Source organism: Bombus affinis, chromosome 12 (assembly GCF_024516045.1).
Source record: "Bombus affinis isolate iyBomAffi1 chromosome 12, iyBomAffi1.2, whole genome shotgun sequence".
In the NCBI taxonomy this organism is placed as follows: domain Eukaryota; kingdom Metazoa; phylum Arthropoda; class Insecta; order Hymenoptera; family Apidae; genus Bombus; species Bombus affinis.
Genome location: NC_066355.1, coordinates 3653445 through 3676329, shown reverse-complemented (window position 1 = coordinate 3676329; position 22885 = coordinate 3653445). Strand labels below are relative to the sequence as shown.

Genomic DNA, 22885 nt, shown 5'->3' with positions numbered 1-22885 from the left:
GTCGCGATAAAAGTGAACGTAGGAGACGTTTTATTTTCCAACGTATGTCTTTACCTGCGACATGATAAATAAAATGGGCGATGGGGACTGTTCATCGGTACTGCAATTTGGAGCAGGTTTGAATGATTTAAAGAAGCATAGGTTTAAAAATTTTAGGAATTTGCACGATCTTAATTGCTCCTTTCTGAAGAGACAATTAAGTTATAGTAAGGATATAATTAAAAAAAAAAATAGTTCACTAAGAAATCTCTAGAGGAAGTTTGTTTAAAAATCAATTATTGTTTCAGTGAATTCTAATGCACTATCATTTTCATAGAGCAATTACATAGGGCAAACTATCATTTCATACTGAGCAATTTATTGAAGGAGATGTGACAAAGATTCCGTAGACGAAGAAATAAAGAATTTACACAATGTAGCTCATTGCATTTCAATGCAACCTCGCATATCCCTGTAAATCGAACAAATATTTTATTTTCTCACCTCAATTGTCACAAGATACTACAAAGAATAAGTTATTCTTCGCGGTCTAACAAACCCATAATAATACCACAATTCTTTGGAAAAATATTTATCACGAAACAGGCTACAGAAAAAAGAATTTTCTTATTGTCACGAATAAAACAGTTTCTGTAACACAAATGTCTTCGTTCCATTGTATGGAATTTCAATGCAATTTCATTCTTTTTCTGTGCAAACCGAACAAGCTATTTATGCGCGAGTACTTGTCACAAGGCGCTATGTGGAATGTGATAATCCGATTTTCACATTCCATTCGAAGGACCGACTCTGGAGCAGCTTTCGATCGAAATCTTGGTGGGAATAGCACGCGTATGAAAAGTTATCCTCTTACGTGTTGCTGGATGCGCTACTTCTTTTTCTTTGTATGGGATAATGGCCTGTTTGAATGTTCTCATAGGCTGAGAAAAAGGTCGTAATTTTGGTATGGTTGTCGTGATTATGGGGCACAGGAGCGTCGTCCACGATAAATGTTGGATTGACCTAGTATTCGTGGATCTCCTCGTGGATTCTGTTAAGAAGTTTATCTACGGTTAATCTTAACCTCCCTTGAGCCAAGGAAATACAATTCTGCTTTTCTTTCGACGGCAATCTGATTTGTGCTTCCCTTAACGACCCTACACCTTCGCCATTTTCTTCTGAATGTACCTAGTGTACTACAGTCGCCTCCTTATAACGGTATTTGCTTTTTATTCAAATTCTCGTAGGAATTTACTATGAGGTTACTCAGACAAGGGAATATTATAAAATTTTAAATAACATTGATGCTATTTAGATTAATAGAATACAATTTAAGGTTCAACTTGATCGACGATAAATAGAACTACTATATGATAAATAGACCCCACTATTATACATAATACTATTGTATATGATTAATGCATCCCCATATAATTATACATATTTCTGCATTATTATACGTATGCGTCTAAAATTGGAAGATTCAAATAGAATATTTTAATTTCAAGTTCTAGAATTATTAAAATCAGGATGTTTAGTATTCTCTTGATAAAGTTTTTAGATCACATTAATCGCATACGTAAATTATTATATGCATAATGAGACAAGTAGTGATTCTATTTTATAAATCGTGCAATTTTTTGACACACGTTTGCTCTCTTGTAGAATCTTGTGAAGTATTGTTTTCTTAAACCATTAAGAATGGTAACGCACCATATGCTTCGTGCAAAGAAGTTTGTGTTACTTTTACGAATCAATATTTGAAAAGCAAATAAAACAGTTGATAAACTCGTATATAAATACTGCAGATAATATTCCTAAACGAAGTAGCATTGGCTTTTATGACAAAGACAAAAATAAGTAATCTACAACCAGAATCATCAAGATTTATCTTTTAATTATCAATCACTGTAATTTAATATAAATCGATATTTCCAATTGGCGAAGATCAACATTCTTCTAATACTTTTTAAGCAAAGCTTATTTGTGTACTCTCATACTTGCAAAAATATCCTCAGTCGATATATTATAAAAGAAAAGAAGGAGAGACTTCAAAGATACGCGATAAAAAGGAAGAAATTACTGAGTATCTGAGTAGTAGTATAATATTCGACGACATAAAAGAAATATATGGTTTAGCGTTGTAGAGAAATTTGTCTGGCGCTAGCACGATCGACTTTTACTTCTCGTCTCTATTTTTCTCTTTATCTGTTATTTGTTTAGGCAGATCCACAGTGGTGCACCTCAGCGAATGATTTGCCTTATGTGTTCTCATAGACATTTCGCAAGACGCACGTGAATGTTCGTTCAGTGTCATGAAAATTTTTATCAGATTGCCACGAAGTACAAGATTTCTTCCTGCTACCCAGAATGACGAAAATAGCTAGAAATATTTTATTCGTTTCTTGGTGAATATTTTATACGGCCTCTCCGCTTTCCGCGTGTAAATACTTGCATGACGTAAATAGGCGATAAATTTAAACCCTCTTCGCGATTCTTCATGTAGATTGTGATACTTGTAGCATCAAAGAAACATGTTGTTCGTTATGTTGTCAAGTAGTTTCGAAAAATATAACAAGGAAAGGACTGTAAGCGATGTAAATTGAAAAACTTTCTTGAAAAAGGACTTATAGAACGAAATGGAAACGAATAAATCGCATTGGAGGTTTTAGTTCCCTTTTTTTTTTTTTTTTTTTAACTCAAATAGCTAAATGGCCTTTAAGAAAATTTCTTCTTTCCCATAAAACGTAAAACATCAATTTGTCCTTTACAATAATTTCATTTTCGTGATAAATTAATTTTTTTTCTGTCACATCTTTATGGATCCTTTTTACATAAATATAGTATCTTAATAGGTCTTAGAGGAAAGGACAAGTAATGATGTTTTGATTTAATAAATAATATTCAAAACAACGAAATGATTACAATGCTGTCGTACGTCTTATTCTTATACTCGGCTCTCGACTTCCCGATTTACACTCTCCGGCTTCTGCACTCGCTCGCTCTTGCTTCTCAACTCACACTGCACGCCTTTTGCATTCGTTCTCTCCGGCTTCTCAACTAACACTGCCTTTAACATCTCTTTGTCTTTTCCCGCCCTATCGCGCACGTGTCCCGAAAACGCCCGTGGCCAGGGTCACGCAGGCCTTTTCCACGAAACTATTCACTTGAAAGGACCGACGACACATTGATGTACCCGACGATGCCGCGGCTCTCGCGACATTGTTTATGGTTCGGCCGATATCTTAGGCCCTTTGCCCACGATACTACATAAATTAGGAAAAATGGAGTTTTAACGGTTATCATAGTTCCATTTCTACAAAATGTCCACAGTTATAAAGTGAAGTAAAAGTTTTTTTTTAGAAAGACCTTTTAGCGTTATTATGATTGTCTTCATCTGTATAGGAATTCAGGTTTATGTTAATTGTTATTTCCCAAGAAAGTTTATAGCGAACTGTTATTCATCAAAAACCATGTCCTTATACGGAATGCAAAGAATTTCAGGAAATATTTCGTATACCTAACTTGAACAAAGCTATATGTCTGAAGCATTCGATTGGAATGCGTTCCACCTGTATTTTATCTCTTCCGTCGTGGAATATTTGAGAAATATGTGTCTATCTGTGATGAATATTTCTGCAAATATTTCTTCAGTGATGATTATATTAAACTCACTGATATGATTCATCGTGAAAATATGACAAAATACCTTTTCTATGGAGTTTCTCTTTATGGAATATTGCTGTTTCGTAGAAAATATAAAATATATTCTGTGAAAAGTGATATTGTGTTATCGAAACAGTATAGGAAATTCTGAAGGTGAAATTTTCTTAAGAAATTGAAAAAATTGTATCATATTGTTTGTCGCCATCGAATATTGAAAAGATAGTGCTTCGGTAATTAAAATGTTTCCATAAAATAGTCCTGGAGAATAGCTTCGATTCTGTTTATACCGACATTAAAGTTGGGTCGAAAGCTTATAGCTTCCCTCTTATACCTTTCGCTTCGATAACCGATAGTTCCATTAAAAGCTCCACTAATGTTCTCGACGTCCAATGAAACAAGAGGAACGGAAGTCTGTTAAGATTGCGGTTACCGTGTACTTTAGCTCGAGAACAATTTTTATTCAGATTTTTCGTCTTTTATTCAGATCCAATATCACAGCTAATCATTCCATATCTTCGAAAGGAATATACGGAATATTAAACTTCCGATTCCAATACTTCTTTATATTCCTTCAAAAATATATTGTCGAGTCGATAGAGAAGTAATATCAATTTACTGAGTGTAAAACGTCTACTTACTATGGTGGGAAAAGAATGTTAATCATTGCGTACTCTATAAAATTGTGAAAAAAGATTTTGAAATACAACATTCTACAGAATTGGGAAAAGGCCTCGAATTTTATTTTAGAACATTTTGGTTAATTTTGATACGAAATTTTGTCGAAATAAAGATTATTCCATTATTATTCTGCATTAGTATTATCTGTATTATTATTCAATTAATATATATATATATATAATGTATAACAAATATATAAATAACTAAAACATGTTATAAGTAGAAAAATGATATTAATAAATCTTTAATAACAAACAATTATCATATGAAAGAATTTTTAAAGTATAGAAGGTGAAATTTTCGAAAGAAGTAAAATATACGCAAGCAAGGAAAATAGAATCACCTTAGAATCACCTCGACACAAAAATTATATTACGCTATGATTATTTTTTAACATATTACTATGAAATTTGCTGGTTTGAATCATAAAATTTTCGATAAATATAATATCTCAAAATTATTATGGCTTAATTATAGAGTGCAACGTGTTACGAAAGAAAACAGAAATTTCATTAATATTGATACCGTATGAATAATAACTTTGTTAATATGTGTTTATAATACGTGTTTATTAATGTTAATTCACGTTAACAGAGCTGTAATTTTAGTATCTATACATCTGATCAAATTTTTACAGTGGACAAAATGATAATTCCGTGAAATCGTGACTGAAATTGCATCATCTTTCATAAATTGCCCATTATCGTGAATTTCAATAGGAATTGCTCGACGAAATAACATTCTACGGGATAAAACTGATCTACAACAATGAAACAAAATACGAATGTGTGCAGAGAATTTTGTTTCGCGGTTTTTGAGGTAATGGAGGATATTGGCGAAAAATGGGAGAATATGTCATGTCACCGCGTTTAGAATTTTAATAACCCGCGCGGACGATAAAACGGTGATTAATCGTTACCTATCGGCGTTTTTCGCGAGATTTCATGGATACTATGTAACATGACGTTTCACGCCTTTTCAGATAATTGTTTCCTGCTTTTCTATTGATACAGATGCAGACTTCATTTAGTTTTTGATATATATTTTTTTTTAATCCCGAATTTTCACAAACTTGAAATATTTTATAAAAAGATTATTACGATGTTTAACCGATCTATCATCTCAGTCACATGATGTATAAAAAATATTCTACAGGTTTCTAGATTTATAATATTTTTACGAACAACAGGGTTTGAATTAAATATTACATATATTGTTTGTAAACGATTTATGCGATTGAAATATTAATCAAATCAATTTGTTCCATTCAGAAAGTAAGAAAAATGTAACATTGTACTGTGCTCGGAAACATTTTTAATAAAAATACGATGTTTCAAGGAAAGCCTGCAAACGCACTTCTAATTGACTTTTATTAGTTACTGACAAAAAAAAAAAAAAAAAAAAAAAAAGAATTAAACTCCTGAATGGAATTGCTAATCATTTAGGTATCCATTTCTCTGTGAAGCATACTAATCAAAATGGTATGATTGATATCCTGGCTTTCGTACGTGTTGTAATCATATTTCAATAAAAAATTCTAATGAGAGAAATTAAGCAATATTTTCTGTTATTCCCTCCCTGCCATATCTCATATTCGCATTAATATGTAGAAACTACGACTGACTAGCTGCTGTAAAAAACAATTTTGCATTACAAAAAGAATGAACTTTTTCGTAACGCAAAAAATATAATCATTACTATAAAAGACATAAGAAACGTAGAGAAATAAAAATTGTGTAAAAAATGATTTAATGTTAATAAAAATGGGGCAAGGAATAGAACAATAGTTATAAAAATAGAATGGAGTTAGTATAATACTGTTCTCTAGAAATAAAATACTCTTCATTACGAATTAAATAAAAAATATCAAAAGACAATGTTTAAATAATTAAATATAATCAGCAAATCGAAAACAGGTTTCCTATTAAGGACAAATATTTAGAGTTCTCATCAAAGAGAAATATTTCGTGGCCTTACTAACGAGAAAAGGTTAGAGCAATGACTTTCGTAGTACATCCTGTCCAGAAATTCGCGTGTTTAAAGAATTTGAACTATTTAAGGAGCTGACGCTCAAATATCTGCTTAAATATTCAACATTTGCGGTACACTAGTTTCACTGGTCGGTCAAGACGAACGTCATAGCTAAGCAGAATATTCGCAACGAACAACATATGTTTTTATGATGTCCTAAACAAGGAACTCAGTGATATTCAAAACTCATCGGAGAATTCTGTGGCGACACTCAACCTCAGAAATTTCCAACAGTTTCGCGGCACAAGGCGCGTTATCTTAAAAGCGCTATGCCGACGAGCTTTAGGTGTCATCGATATCCCTACGGCTCCTTCGCCGAATTTTCGGGAGACCGTACACGTGGCAGTCGTGACGGATTTCTAAACAAACGCGCGCGATATCGATGGCTAACAAAGAAATGAATCAGCGTGGCTTTTGAATCAAAGAGATTCAGTCTGCCCCGAGCTGCGAAGTGCGAAGGATTACGTGAAACGAGCGTTCTACTTCCTATAACCTGCGTCAAGCATTGATCGTTACCAAGCGTGCTAACTGTTAATTGTTAATTGTTACTTGTGTTAATTGTTGTTTGTTGCTTGTTGTTATTGGACGTCAGTTGTTAAGTTAATAAACGTTTTTTGTTGAAACATCTGAGCATTCCTTCTACACCTATCACGACATACCACTTCAATTCTATTTCAATGAGAAGATATAGTGGTTTCTGGTCGAACGTGATTCGACTTCGAACGAACTTTCATTTAATAGTATTCGTGCATAGACCATTAAATGCAAATGAGCAGCACTGGTTTACCCAGAATAGTTTCAATTAGTTTGATGGATATCGAGTTTGTAAGGAGGAGCATGTGTATTAAAATATAATTTTAATAGGAAACGTAGAAAATTAATTTGTTTTGTTCTAAGACAAGATGCTCAATGCGGATGAAAAATAGGGTTTCCATAAATTTTTTGTTATTTTAAAAAATAGATGTGGATCTCCAAGAGAGTATCCCTTAAACATATAATGTTAGCAGGAGATTTACAAAATTTATTGCGTTTTATTTTGAAATAAGGGCTTACCAGCATATGATACTGAATGAAAATGAGAAATATTTAGTTTCTGTGAATTCTTCCTACAATGTTATTTCACAGATAGAGAATTCATAAAAATGTTTATTATACTAAAAATATAATTTTAATAGAAGATTTCGAAAATTTATGTATTTTATTGTAAAGTATAGATTTAATAACTCGTATAACGTTAAATGCAAATGAGAAGTACTGAGATTCTCTGAATTATTTTTATAAACTTATTTCGATAGATAGATACGAGATTCCTAAAGTGAGATTGCCTTCTAGGAATATAACTTTAATAGGAGATTGGGCACACTGAAAACATATATCAGGAATATGTAATGCGTTAGCACGATGTAATAATACGTTGGAATCGGAGGCGAGTTAGTTGCAAGTTGGAAACTCAGTTGATCGTTATCTGTCAAAGATGACAGGTGGATAGTTAATCGATCGTTAAACGTCGGAGTTTCTGGTCGGGTGTTAATTAAACTGTTAGCGATTATTCCATCCGTTGATTATACTTTTATTGCATGTAGAACAATCTGATTTATTTTTTCGCAAGTAATTCTTTTTCTTCATCTTTCTGTATGTAATTTTTGAGAGCTCGCTAACTCGATTTATTTACATTCCTTCGAAATATTTTATCTTTATAATGTGAAGATATTTGGTTATCTTATAAGTAATATGCAATATGTGCGTTAAATGAAAATTACTTTTACATATTATTTATTAATTTACCAATTAACGATATTAACGAATTGATAAGATACAATTTTTCAAATTCTCAATTTTTAAATAGAATAATCGCATCACTCATAATTTGTAAAGTTTATTTGTAACATTTCATTTATTTTATTACGAATTTCAGACAATTTTCATTGCTTTAAATTTAGCTTTCAGAGAAGGCTCATTACAAGTATAGATTAACAAGACTCGATATTTTCATGAATTTTCATATCAGATGCAAACCGAACAAAGATTGGAACGGGTAGTTCGAACTCAGTAGTTTACGACATACATGCTAATGAAAATTGTATTCATGCATTGATGCATAAACTACCCATAAATTAGCTACCCTCTTAATGGAACCCTAACAAAAGTGAAGTGCCTATTCACAGAAATCCTACACTCAATAGTTTGAACGTTGTTAGAAAATTTGAATTTCATTCATTGGAAATCGATTCGTTGCGGGTCAAGCAATGGGAGGAAGGAATAGAAATTATAGAATAAAATAGAATTCTATATCTGTGATCAGGTATTAGGTAGTTTCTTTCGTTTTATAAGGAAATAACGGATGCACAACATTTTCCGTTTTATATTATTCTATCAAATTACCATCCATTTTGTTCTATCAAAATAAAGATCAGAACGTTCAATAGATTAGGTTTCATGTTTGTATAAAGATGTATCGTTGTAAAAGACGGTCTGTAAAAGAAAGATACTTTTCGGACAACCTAATAGTATCATGTACAAATGTGTTATGTTTGACGTATATGGTATCATACTGTAGTATCGTAAGAAAAAGTCTGATTAGAGATCGATCAAAACAGTGTCGTCTGTCCTTCAGTTGTTAGTTTACATAGGGAAAAAAGCTTATGTGACTAAGGTCACCTAGTACTTGCGTTGACATGATGAGATTAAAGAGAGGAAAAAATAACGCTAATGGAGGGGGACGATTTGAATTCAGAGTGTTGATCGAGAAGTGAGAGCGTTGATCGAGAGGGCAGAGTTAGTCGAGAAGTCGAAAAGTAGACTTGTTAGCGTTGTCGAGTTGCGAGAGTTGCTAGCGTTGTTGAGAGATTGAGTCGTTAGCGTTGTGGAGTTGCGTGAGTTGCTAGAGAGATTGAGTTGTTAGCGTTGTCGAGTTGCGAGAGTGGTTGAAGTAAAATAAGATTGTTGCGTTTAGTTCAAGTTAAACAACCATCGTTTTCTGTCTAATTAATATCTGTTTAATTTATTTATTGTAAATAAACTATAAATAGTATCAGGAAAAATTTATACCTAAATTTCTTCGATACTACAATACTTGATATCTATTTATATTTTACATATTTGATACCTACAAAGTGTGATATTTCATCGAAAACCACGTGTAGCATTATAGTATAATTTCTAAATTCTATTTCCTCTTCTTGATGGTTTATTATCATAGAAACTTATCACTGTACTGTGAATATTTATGCAAATTCATATCTTTATGAATATATTATCGTTATAGTTAAGAAACTAGAACTTAGATAGAAAATTATTTTGTTTATTAAATATCATAAGGGGTGCTATACTTTGAATATTTTATACATTTTATACATTATAACATTTTTATACATGATGCTCTTTTGCGTCTTTAAATTTCCATAATGTTTGGTTCCTTTAAACCATCACCTTTTATTCATAACGGATGCTATCTCATAGGAATCGGAGCATAAAATTTTGCGAAGTTTCCAAGTTTTTTCAAATTTTCAAACTTCTTTCCCTAGATAATCCGTCGCTATAGAAAAATACCTGTTACTAATGTCTCACATTGTACGATGAAAAGCGTTCAAATATTTTTCTACGATATCATATGTGGTGTTAAAGCTTTATGTCAAGAAATGACGCTTTTTAATAGGTTAATAGAGTTTGTCCATAATGCACAGCTTAAGAATATTTTGCGGAACTCTCGACGCAACATATAACGTACATGAATATCATCCAAAAACAAATCGATGGTCCATGTGACAGGTCTATAAATAATTACCCATTGTCCTACGGTGGTCAGTTTGACATCGTTATTGCAGCTCATCAGTTCGCGCGATAATAACGGCGAGTAACGATAATGGCCAGAGGCCTGAGAAAGTCGGCAAATAATTTATGTTACGCGGCGTCGACATGCAAGCTCGATTACGTTAGTATAAGCAATTTTCTCCTCACTGTCTGCGCCTTGTCTTTTGTACGCATTAATCGAATTTCCGTTGTTTCATTCCATCAACACTTTTAATCACTTTTAGTTGTCTCATATAATTACCAACGAATGGCTGAATTTTCGCGACTTTGCAAACTTCGAATTTCCCACCGTCCTTTTTTTTTCCCTTGTCATTTCATTCCCTTTAATGTCATTAACGAGGGAACTGCACCGTCAACCTTTTACTCTGCTTCTCTACTTTCAACTTTTAACGTTTGGTACATTTGTGCGGTGGATGATGTCTTCGGTTTTATTTTTTGGAAATTGGTGAAATATTCACCATTTCTGCGTCGGAAATGAATTTGTTAATATAGTTTTTTATGCAACATATTACAAAGGTACGGGAATACAAAATTGTCACTACTTTATGGAAATAAAATAGAAATTCTATTAGAGAGATTCGTATAGCATTAAGCGTTTTGAAACTTTAACGATGTTTATTTCAACTGTGAAAGCAAAATAAGGATTTCTTGCTATTATTAATTTTCATTGTATTGTTGGTTAAAAATCGTGATTATTGTATCAAATTTAAATTATTGAAGAAATGCCCTTTAACCATTGAGGTAGTCCAAATAATTATGTAGTGAAGTACATGAAAAAGATATACATACATTTGTCAATTTTCGGGTAAATAATGATGTAATAAAATATTCGTGATACAAGTTTCTTGTTAAAGAAATCAAGTCATTAAAATAAAGAAACATAATTTTATCAGATAAAGATATACCAAGTTTTTATCAAAAATATACGCAAATTTTCACGAGGACAGTTGTGGAACTCGTTTCACGAGCAGTTTCTGAAATTGTCATTCGTGGAACGTAACAGGAAATTGTCTTAACTACAACAGTGTCCTATTTGTACTTTGTCGTAAAAGCCCCAAAATTAACAACATGGTCGGCGTATCTAGCGTTAAAGCTTGTTGTTGACAAGGTTTACAACACTGTCACGAAACGTGGTTACCTTTGAACTACCTGGGATTCATTTTTAAGCTTTCTGGAATATCTAAAACACTTGTTGTTTCCACGATAATTGAATCATATTAAATGAATTTACTTAAAAAGTAATTACGCTTTGTATTCGCGTTTTACTTTTCTTTGCGCTGTTTGTATCCATGATCTTTTCTCTTCTCTAGTAGTTGAGTTCTAGTAAGGAACAGAAATTCCTCGATGCTCGCGAACTTTCTCCAACATTTAATGCAACCCTCGACTAAAAGTTTTTATTTTTATTTGTAAATATATGGAATATTTTTCCTCTTTGTAAATATCGGCCCGATACTTTTCATTCTTCGTCAATATTTCTTTCTAGTTTCTGGATATTTTCCAATCAATGACAAAGAAATAAGGAAAACCAATGATAGAAAGCGCGCGTGTAATGATAGTCAAAAGTTTTAATACAAATAGACTTTTCTTTTCAAATTTGCTGTGAATATATAAAAGAAACTGAATAAATGTAAAAAGTTTTTATTTAATTTTTTACGTAAAATGTAAGTTTCGAATTTAATATTTCGAGTGTCTAATGTTTGAAGTAAATGTGAAATTATACGTCCAAAAGTTATATTTTAAAAAAAGAGTTGGATAAAGTATCATATTTCTTACAGATTTGCACAGAATGTTGCCAAAACATCTATTCTAATAGACTTTTATTCATCACTATATAAAGGATGAAAATTCCAAAATTCTCCATCTTTGGTCTTTTGTCTTTCAATCTATTATATAATAAATAGCATTTTACAAATTTACACATTATTGTAAAGGAATATTTTTTTCTATACCATTGCTTTTATTCACCACTGACATAAATCCCAGAATATTTTCATCTTTGATTTTTCTATGTTTCGATTTGTCGATACAATTTTCGAAGAGATGTTAACAGCCACGATAATTATCGGTGCACATTTAAACAGATAAAAACGAGCGCCATGCTACGAGGATTATTTTTCCTTTTGTCCGTCGTTTATTGTCGTAAGTACAAGGGGCAACCGAGGTAACGTTTCAGGAAAATCGTTACGTCGTCTTAATGTCGTGGCTTCGCTATGCAACCTTGTCCTATTAAGATACAACAAACGACGTGACGTTGATTATGCGGTCGCTTAATTGTTGGACCAACGGCCGCAACCAGAGATTATTTCAATGACGCTTTATCCGTTCTCGAAGCTGTGTTTACTTGATTAAATATCGGCCACGTTTCTATGAACGTGCATTCAAAATTTTCTTTCTTTCCACAGCAAATAAATCTTTATCTTGTTTTATTTATAGTTGTGAATTGTCTTCCAGATTACTTTCTACACCTTAACATCCTTTGCAAAAAGAATATTTGAATCTCAAACTAATAAAAATATTTTGTACATAACGTAAACTAACAGAATTTACCAAAACCGATAATCGGGCTTTTCATCTCGCCTTTTATGGGAAGGTTTCCAACTTACCTTTTATGAAATCCACGGCCATTTCGAGGCCGTACGTGTCCTTATCGCAGTCGTCTAGGATGTGTGCTCCAATTTTCACACCTGGCACAATACCCTCTTCGTTGAGCTTATCCAACGTGTAAAGCATCGCCTCGAGTGCCTGCACGCCTCCTTGCGGCATTACAGGGCCACAGGTAACCGTTTCCCCCCTTTCATGCACCATCATTAAACCTCCCAACACCAAGTCACCCTCGACCACAGCTTCTTTTTTCACCAGCCAGTTGCCTGAGATTGGCGTGTTTTGATCCATCGATCGAAATTGCCGGCGACCGTGTCGAATCAGATGATGTGTTTCCGGGTTCTCGAACCGAAAAGGATACGCCCACTCGCGAATCCAGTCATCGTGATTGTTATACCTTTCCTCGCCTATCGATCTACCACCATCGAAACTTTCAATGAAATCCGTTGATTTCTCACGGTCGATGTAATCATCGCCGTCGAAACGAATTTCCTCGAAATTATAATAATCGTCGCTCGGCTCGCGATGGGCCGCGCACATGCAACCGAGCAGGGCAAGCAGCAGAAGCTTCATGACTTCATAGTTCTGAATGGTTGGGCTCTTGAATGGTTGTGGTTAGCCGATGACACGTTTTCCTCCGCCAAGTTTGATGTAGTCGGGCTTTAGAGCGGTAATGATTGCTCTTTAGCGAAGTTGTTGAATCGATCGTTTTTGGGAAGCGTTGTCGTCGAGACACGATATTCAGTTTCGCCGTGTAAGAAATCGCGCATCGTGATGGCGAATGACGGTATCGTGGCCTGCCTGTTTCGGGGAAGAAATTTCCATTTGTTTCACTTTCCAAAGGAGTTAAGCTGAACATTATTCGATGGTAATTGTCGAAGTTTCGTGAGATTAAACGGAGGTACGAAGAATGGAAATTGATGCTGTATTGCGGCGAGTTACAGGCCAATGATGATTGTACTAGAGAGATTTATCAGCATAATTCGTGTAATCGTTCGTTCCACGGTGAATCATCATATCGTTTTCTAATTTTTGATTCCTGATTTGTGTACTTTCTTTTTTGTTATTTATAATTAATTTTATATTTATTTCATATTGTCAAAGCGTTAAAATATATTTCGATTGTACGTACATAACGTTCCTAGTTTAGGAAAACCTTTAGGTTCGAAGCATTGATTTGTCGGAAAGAGTGTCAGAAAGCAAACAGTATGCGTAGGTACGTCGAAGTACATAAATAAAACATTCTGTTTGGTGTTCATTAAATTGAATGTTCATTAAAATTTGAAAATCAATCAACTACTCGTGTCGCGTGTATTTTATTATTTATTCGTGAAATAAAAGCTTTTCGATTTGTGAATCGTCTCCGACGAGATGCTCGTAGTTTCATATTGTTGTCAAATCAGCATCGTAAATTTCTCAGCAGTTTGCACGTAGCGGGCCCAATGACGCTTTTCAACTTCTCACAATTAATATTTAATGTGAAATTCATAAATACTGTTTAAAACTGTTTTGATTCACTTTTGAAGTTTTTCATTTAGGAAAAAACAAATTTTGAAATTAACACGAAATTAACAAATGTAAGAATATTTAAATTGTCCACGTGGATTTATATTACGGAACAATTTGTTAATTATTGTTTCATTACTCCTTCGCATTTTCTTTATATTAAATCCCACACAGAAAGTTAATTGACACCCACTACTAACCTTTTCTTATAACTTCGTATTTATCACCTTTTATTTTCTTCCTATTTAATGATGTATCTCGATTTAGAAGCAAGCTTTTGATGAAACGAAAGAGTTCTGTTTGTGAAATTCTAATACTTAACCTAAATTAACTTCGAAATGAATTTAACACGAAGAATTTAGTTTTTAAACGTTGAATTGTGTAAACAGATTTTGATTCTTGAAATAGGACAATGATAACTTTATTTAAAACAGAAATAATAATTTAAATCAATTTGAAAATGTTTCGTCTCAAAAACAATTTTAATTATGAAACCTTCAATTTCGTGGTTTAATTGAGTGCCATTCTTTCAAGATATAACTTATAACGCCTACAGTAATTGTGTTTTGATGGATATTTTGTTAAAAAGTGAAATAAAACTTACAGATGTCAAAATATATTTCCTTCTGAGAAACAGGGAAAAACCAAGGAGGATAATTGTTTTATAAACCACTTCGATTTTCGTTAGATTTAAGACAAAGATAAGATTTTAGATCTAATCAATTGATTATACGTATAGTATGGGCCAAGATATAGCGATATATCGTAAATGAGGAAGCGACGCTGTCTAATATTATCTATAATAATACTACAGTAATATTACTGACCAATTCTGTTCTTCAAAATTTTGAACAATAAAAAAGGTGGTGACTAATGGTTAACAATACTTCAATTACAAGTAAAAAAAGAATTGGATTTTTAATTACTATTAAAATTACTATTTTATCAATGTAAAGTGAGATGGACAAATTGTAATATAAATATAAATTTTTATTTCAACATATTGTATAGATATGATATATTGACTCTATTAATAATTTTTACATATCTGATAAAGATTTGCTTATTTACTTATATTTCTGGCAATTTACTTGTTATGACACATGCGTTAATTTTATATCTGACTGACTTCACGATATATCGTGATCTATATTACCTATAGCCCAAATAATTATAACTTTTACATATCAACGGGATCAAAGGCCAGATTACAAGTAGCACGAAAGAAACAGCGAAAAAATAGCGAGATTTTTTGATTGGATAATTTTGCTAGAAAGTTGTGGAACGCGCGGACCAGGCGGTACCAAGACGACGAAAGTTTAAATTGCTTGTGATTTTCATCGGGTCGGTCGCGTCGATAACGACCTGACCCCTCTACGAAACTAATTACAAACTTCGACATGCGGTCTCCTTTCGTGTCTTCCACAGCTCGTCGAACTTCCTTTTTCACCGCGTTTATTCCATCGATGTTTCGTCAGAGCTTCCCGCTGGTAATTTATTACGAAAGCTAACCTGTTGCACGCAGGATTCGCGAATGTTTCGTTCGCCTTCTCTACGAAATTCATTCTCTGACGCGTTATTCCCTCCCATCCTCCCCCTCCCCCGGCTCATGCGTTTTTCGACAATATCTCGCGTTTTTGAAACGCGACAACCGTAGTCCAGCCATCGTAACTCGAACTAGATAGCGATACCTGTTGCATTTTTCTACTGAAGAAACAGCTTTCGGTTGCAGCGGCTCTGGCTAGTCGTGAAACGATCGTAGATTGTCTAGAAAGTTCCTCGACGACGATCGATATCGAGTACCTCCGACGCCTTGCATCGTTTCTAGTCGACGTGTTCCAAGTGGCGCTGTCGTATCTTTCGATGGCCACTTTGTCAGATGCGTACAGGAGGACGGTGTATTGTGGCCATTCGAGGGTTTTCTCTCGAGGATTCACTCGACGTGGAATAATCGAGGTGGCTATTGGATGGAAATAGAGGGGTTGAAATGTGGATTTTCGGAGGACGTTTATTGGAATGGTTGGAGGAATAATCGAGCTGGTTATTGAAAAGAAAACAGAGTTTCGTAGAAGAGGTTTGGCGAAAGGTTGCTGGATTCGTTTTATAAATTGTAATTAGATGGAAAACAGGATTTGGAAGGCGAATTCTGGGAAAAATTTTGGTATAAGATTAATGGAATACTCGAGCTGGTTATTGAAAAGGAAACAGAGTCGGGAAAGGGAATTTTGAAAAGAATTTTGGGGGTAAGTTGGTAGATTTGTTGTATAAATTATAGTTAGATGGAAGAAAAAGTTTAAAAGATGGATTTTTGGAGAAACTTTGCTGGTATGGTCGGTAGAATAATTAGGCTGGTTATTGAAAGGAAAAAGTGTTTCAGAGGAAAATTATTATAGTAAATTGGTAGATTTATCGAATATAAATTATAATAGAATTGGATTTGAAAGGTGGATTATGGGGAAAAGACTTTGTTAAAAAATTAATACAAAAACCGGGTTGATTATTGGGCAGGAAACAGAGTTAAGGAGGTGAATATTAAAAAGAACTTTGATAGGAAATTGATAAATGTTTTGTTCACATTAAAAAATGTACTTTCCTGTAGAGTGGAATAATGATTTTCAATCAGGATGATGGATTATTCTCGGAAATATCTAAGTTTGCTGTTTAAAAAACGGAATTTGTTACCAAACTATTCTACTAATTTGTTTCTAATAATGTTTCTAAATAATGCTCGTGTGTGGTCAGACAAGGAGTCGAAACTACATCTGCAATTAAAACTATTCTTTTACATTTTTATTCTCCGACAGTATAAATCGTTATTTTTTTATTAAACTAATTAAAATTTTAATTAAATTATATTTAAAATTAATTTAACAAAAAATTATTGTACTTTTGTCAGTGCATATTTTTTATGGAAAATATAATATTTCGCTACTCTTGTCATCTCGTTAATTGTATAAAAAAAATCAAAAGAATTGGTAATATCATATCACATGAAATGGTTCTTCCTAGTATTTAATGAGCAGTTCAAGAATAATCATGCACAAGCTGGTAATCAATGAAATCCGAAAATTTGACTTTGTACAATTCCTGCTGCTGCATTACCGTTAATGAACACCAATAATTATCTAAACATTCTCATGGTTATTTAATATATTTCGCAATTCTGAGGATTGTAACGATTTGCTTATGTGGAAATAAAATATAAATATTTATATCTTATCACTATTCACTGCTCATAAAAAAATTTTAACGATTAATCGAATTAATGTTATATTACATGTAAATGTAATTTGTCCTGTATCACTGTTTGATTATTGCACGTGAAAACGATCGTGAAAACGATAGGAAATTAAATGAATGATTGTTACTAACATATAGATTCTTATCGGAATCGGGGGCACGCATATGATTTTTAAAATTTTTTATAAAATATTAAATTATTATGAAATCTCTGATATGGAAATCTATGTAATTTTTGGAATTCTCTCATAAAAAGAGTACTGAAAAGTAGCAATTCTCGAAGGAAATTATTTCCCTAAAATCAGTCGGACATAATTTCTCAATAAACCAAAAATATTTTCATTCAACTATATCATGAATTACGAATAAAATTCATTTCATTTTTTATTTTTACATGAACGTAAATTATTTTTCCAAAATATATAAGTGAATTATTTAAAAATAAATTATACAGTGAAAACGAATTTTATATTGATAATATACAACACGATATATACGAACAAAGGACTTTTTGAGATAACTCGGCAAATATCTGTGAATAGAATTGATTCGATTATTAACGAACTTGTTTAGGAAGACGAGTACAAAAGAATGGAACTCCTTCGGTGGAAAATAACTGGTTCGCGAGGCGCATCTGTTCGTTCCTACGAGTATGAGACTAATCTTTAAGCTTATTTACTCGGCTAGGGGAGCACGGTCTGCGCGATTAATAGGCTCGGTTAGCGGTAGTTCGGCGTTTAAATTTGTTTTTTTCCAAGGGAAACATTAATTACGGCGCGAAGGAAATATCAATACAGTACGAATTCGCTCTCTCTGTCCCCCTATTTCTTTGATAATAAAATTTTTAATTAACAATTTTTATACTCTTAAAAGTTGGACCACTTACAAATTCTCCGTGAAAAGAAACATTTCTTTCTTTTTCCCTTCAGTTTTACAATCCTTTTCTCTTGACTCGGTAATTGGAAATTATCAACGCGGGGACCTTTTAGAAATTTCCAGGATTCTTTCAATGGCTGCTTCGGAATTATTACACGAACGTGGAAAAGTATATCTCAAAATGGTGTTCTCGTCTTACCCTTCTCAAAATGTATTTACCAGTTCATGATGGAATTGATTCCTGGATAACGTTCTCGCGTGCGAAACGAGCACCGGCAAATTACAATAAAACCAAGCGGTTGCCGCTTAACGAATGTGATATTTTTCACCGGTCTTCTCTCGTCAAGCTCTATCGTCAAGGAACCCCAGAAGCAATCTGGCAAAGTGGTTCTCGCGTTATTTCATCTGTTAACCGTAATTGTCAAGGAATTATTTTTTCCCTCATTTTCGTTTCCTGTATTTTTTCAATGACTCTCGTTAACCAGCGCGTCCTTTACTTTTTCTCGAGCAGATCGTTAAATCAGAGACTCTTCCTTAGATGTCTAAGTCGTATTCTAAATATTTTTTCGAACATTAGTTTCTTAATATATTGAATTTTTTCTAGTGGATCGAACGATTACACCCTCGAATGTGCAATACGATTTAAAAGGATATTTAAATGATGCTTACGTTTCTTCGCGTTGATAGAATTTAGTAACAGAAATTTGACAGAATTCTTCGATAAGACGGAGAAGAAACGCGAAAGTGCGAGAAACGTGGGTTTGATCCTTCCGTCCACCTGTTTGATTCTTCTTACACATTTCTTTAGCCACAGTTACGACACCGCGATATACGATATCCTACATTTTCCATCCGGTGGAGTCTTCAATTTCAAACAGTTTCTCGATTTATGCTTATAAAATTCTCACAATAAAACGAAATAAAAATTCCGTACTTCCCACGAAGGGATAGTCAATGTTCTGAAAGTTTCTTAAATTCTTACAACGGTTGAATCACAATGAAATGAAGCCGCAAACACGAGCTGGCATAGAAGAGAATCTCTAGTGACGGTGGTTTCAGTTCCGTTGAGATAGCTGATACTTCTCTGTCATGATTTCACGACTTTCCGACATCGTGCCACAGAAAGCCGCTCGAGTAGTAGGAGCACGCGCGCGCGGCTCCGTGCCGTAGCAGCTACTGACTGGCTGTGCGACTGCATCAACACTACCGTCCTGTGAAACGTATCAACCCTCCACCACCCTCTACAATCCCCGTTTGCTTCGTTCCCTACTACCCTACCTTTCTCTTGCTTCTCCCTCCAAACCGTCATCTCGTGTTTCACGCCTGCTATTATCCGAAGGCCTCTCTGTTTCTTTCATTGTCTTACCAGCAGCCGCTTAAATCGTAGATCACGATTTCTTTTCTAGGTTAGAGAGAAAAATAAACGTGCTGGTAATAAAAATACAGAAGAGTGGAAAGGTTGAATTTTCTTTATTGTTTTTCTCAGAAAAAGTCTTGAAGACTGGTTCGTTCGTCGGCTGACTACCATCCTTAATCTTTTAAGAAGTACTTGGATAGATTATTGCCGTCGAACGTTAGAAGCTGATCCTGCGATGGCCAGAATTGCGAATAAGGAACTGCTGTGCTGAAGAGGTAAAAATGAAGGAAGATGTGGAAAAAAAGTAATGAGAACGGGAGTGTCTTTTATTCATTTCTCGAACAATCCCTCGGGGGACCGGATGTGTCGGTCATAAGGGTGAAATAGGCCATTGATAGGATCTAGTCTACTTTGCTTCTCCTCTGCCTGAGGATTTTTTACAATGGCTTCTTCGCAAAGAAAGTTGGTTTATAGAGATGAGAGTGATGGAAGATGAATTGGAAAATATTAGGAATGAGTGGATAGGGTGAATTTTCTTTTTGTAAAACAACGCTAGGCAAAATCTGTTAGTGTGATCTTGGTTTCTAACCCTTTGTTCTCAAGTATTCCACATATATTCTACCGCGGTTTATTTACTGGGTCATTCCACTTTCGGTTTACTCTACTTTGCTTTACTCTGTTTTTCTTGACTCTGTTTTGTTTTTTCTTCATTGAAATTTCTGTTTGGATAGTTTGCGAAGAAAGTTAGTTTACAGGGGGTGAGAGTGGTAAAAGATGAACTGGACTACATTAGAATATTGGAGTATAACTTAATATGACAAATTTTTTTTCTACGAGATGATGTTAGATAAAATTTGGTACTGTAATCTTGATTTCTAATCCTTTGCACGCTAGTGACCTACATCTAGTCCATTCGAGATGTTTATTTTATCATTTATTTTATTTTACTTTGCTTTCTCTGCATTTATAAACTTCTCTAGAATAATTCGCGAAGGATAATCTTCCATCTAATTGATAATTTATCTTTTTCAGCATTGTATTAGGTTGTCCGAAAAGTTTCTTTCGTTTTATGAGGAAATAAGACGTTTTTTGTTTTATATTATTTTGCCGAATTACGTATGTTCCATTTTGTTCTGTTGAGATAAACACTGCGACATTTCACAGGTTTTGTTTCACGTTTATGTGAAGGTGCACTGTTGTAAAAAACACGTTTGCGAAAGGAAGACAGTTTTCAGACAACCTAATATAATGTTTTATTGTTGTTCTAGCATGCTCATAAATGTAAACTATAAATTTTGTCAAATATATAAATGAATATATCGTGAATAAATAAAGCTATAAACGAATGAATATACAATTCTCCATATTTATATACGTTTGGATAGAATCATAGTAGGTAATAGGTGTATAGGTGTAATTTAGTAATAGGTGTATAAGTAAAATTATATAAGTAATAGGTGTATAAGTAAAATTTAGCAACAGATCTTTCTAATAAGCCTAATGAATTTCTAGGATCTTATTGAAAATATAAGTCTTCAGATTTAATGCAGTTCAGTCATATATATATATCGTACACCAGTATATAGTATGTTTTGTTCGAGGAAATGACGGAACTCTGCGCTTTACTGTTTCGAAGTTGGTAATGTATCGAGTTCTCATGAAATTCGGGCATCGAAGTTAACCGGTTTCGCGTACCGATACTCGGGATCCAGTTCTCGAAATAGGAACTATCCGTGAGCGCAAAACTGACGGCAGGCGTCCAATTATAGGGGTGGGTGAATCGTTTAGCTGTGTCAGGAAGACGCGCTATTGTTGAGATAGTTCGAAATCTAAGAGCACACGCACGCTACACCTTTCAGTCGCCGTCGATCTAGAATAATCGAAGTTCTCCGGTTGATCTAATGAAACTTTCCTCCCGGCGATATATATATACCTGCATTTACCGAGATTAGATGCGAACTTCTCTTCCAGTTTTATTACCTGAAACTCTGTCTACTTTTCTTGTCTATTTTTCTCTCTCGTTTTATCCTTCCTTATATCATTTTTCTTTTTTAATAGCAAGATCAATCGGGTGATTTTGACCCACTAACGAATCGGATGAAGAGGCTTCGATTTTCAATACTTCGATCGTTTTTCATATTTAGTTTGCTAGAGAAAAGAATAAAAAAATATGTTTCTTACATTTTGAATATTTGGAAGCTATTTTGAAATTGGTAAAATTTTTATGTTCACTATCAGATACGATAAATTGTAAGTGTTTGACTTTCAAAGGAAGATAGATGTTTTTTTGAATTTTATTTAAAAAAAATAGTAGGTAACTTGTCAGTGATTATTTCCATTTGTTACTGAATCATTTTAAAGTTTTAAATCCGTTCCATTATAGGATCATCCGTTCCTGCAGATTTAATTTGATATCTTATATTATAAATAAAGATATAGTGATGAATTAAAAGTAGGCAATCAATGACTAACTAAATTATTACGTTTGAAATATTGATTTTCATAATAACAATTCAATTCATTTTTCCCAGTTAATCAACATTTTTTATCATATTGGACACAGTCATTTATTCTGATGTTTTTTATTATCGCATCACATATGCATTACTATATCTTTCTATCATATACTTCTTATGTATTAATTTTTCTTGTATTCGTTACTGTATAATAAAAGTATACTTGACAAAAATATTAATATAATTTTCTTTGCAATTCTCTCAACTAGTCATTCTTCCCATTCATATTGAAAAAAGTATTTCGATTCGATTTTCATTTGGGACGTATTTCATCGATGAAATTCATTGGATGAAGGAAAGTGACATTTTAAAAATATTGTGGTGAAAAGACGTCAGTCGAGTTTCCATATTTAAACGCCTCTTCGAATTTAGTTCTTTCCCTTCGTTCGCCAGTTATTTCTCTTTTTCGTGAAATTCTAACACATTCGAAGCTATGAAAATATGAATGCTCTTAACAGAATTTCAAAAACAAGTCTAACATTTACGTTACTGTGCTTACAATAATTGTAGAAAGAAATAAAAGAATTTTTAATACTTTAATCGCTTTCTCCATGTATTTTTTAAATATACATTTCATACATATTTTCGGGTCAGAAGATATTTTTATTTCCCGCATACACATTTT

The 22885-nt window shown here is 33.4% G+C and overlaps 1 protein-coding gene across 2 annotated transcripts in view; it reads right to left on the bottom strand.

Moving 5' to 3' along the window:
* Positions 1–22885, bottom strand: part of LOC126922459 (uncharacterized) — a 318790-nt gene that overhangs the window by 128533 nt on the left and 167372 nt on the right. The window lies entirely within an intron of this gene.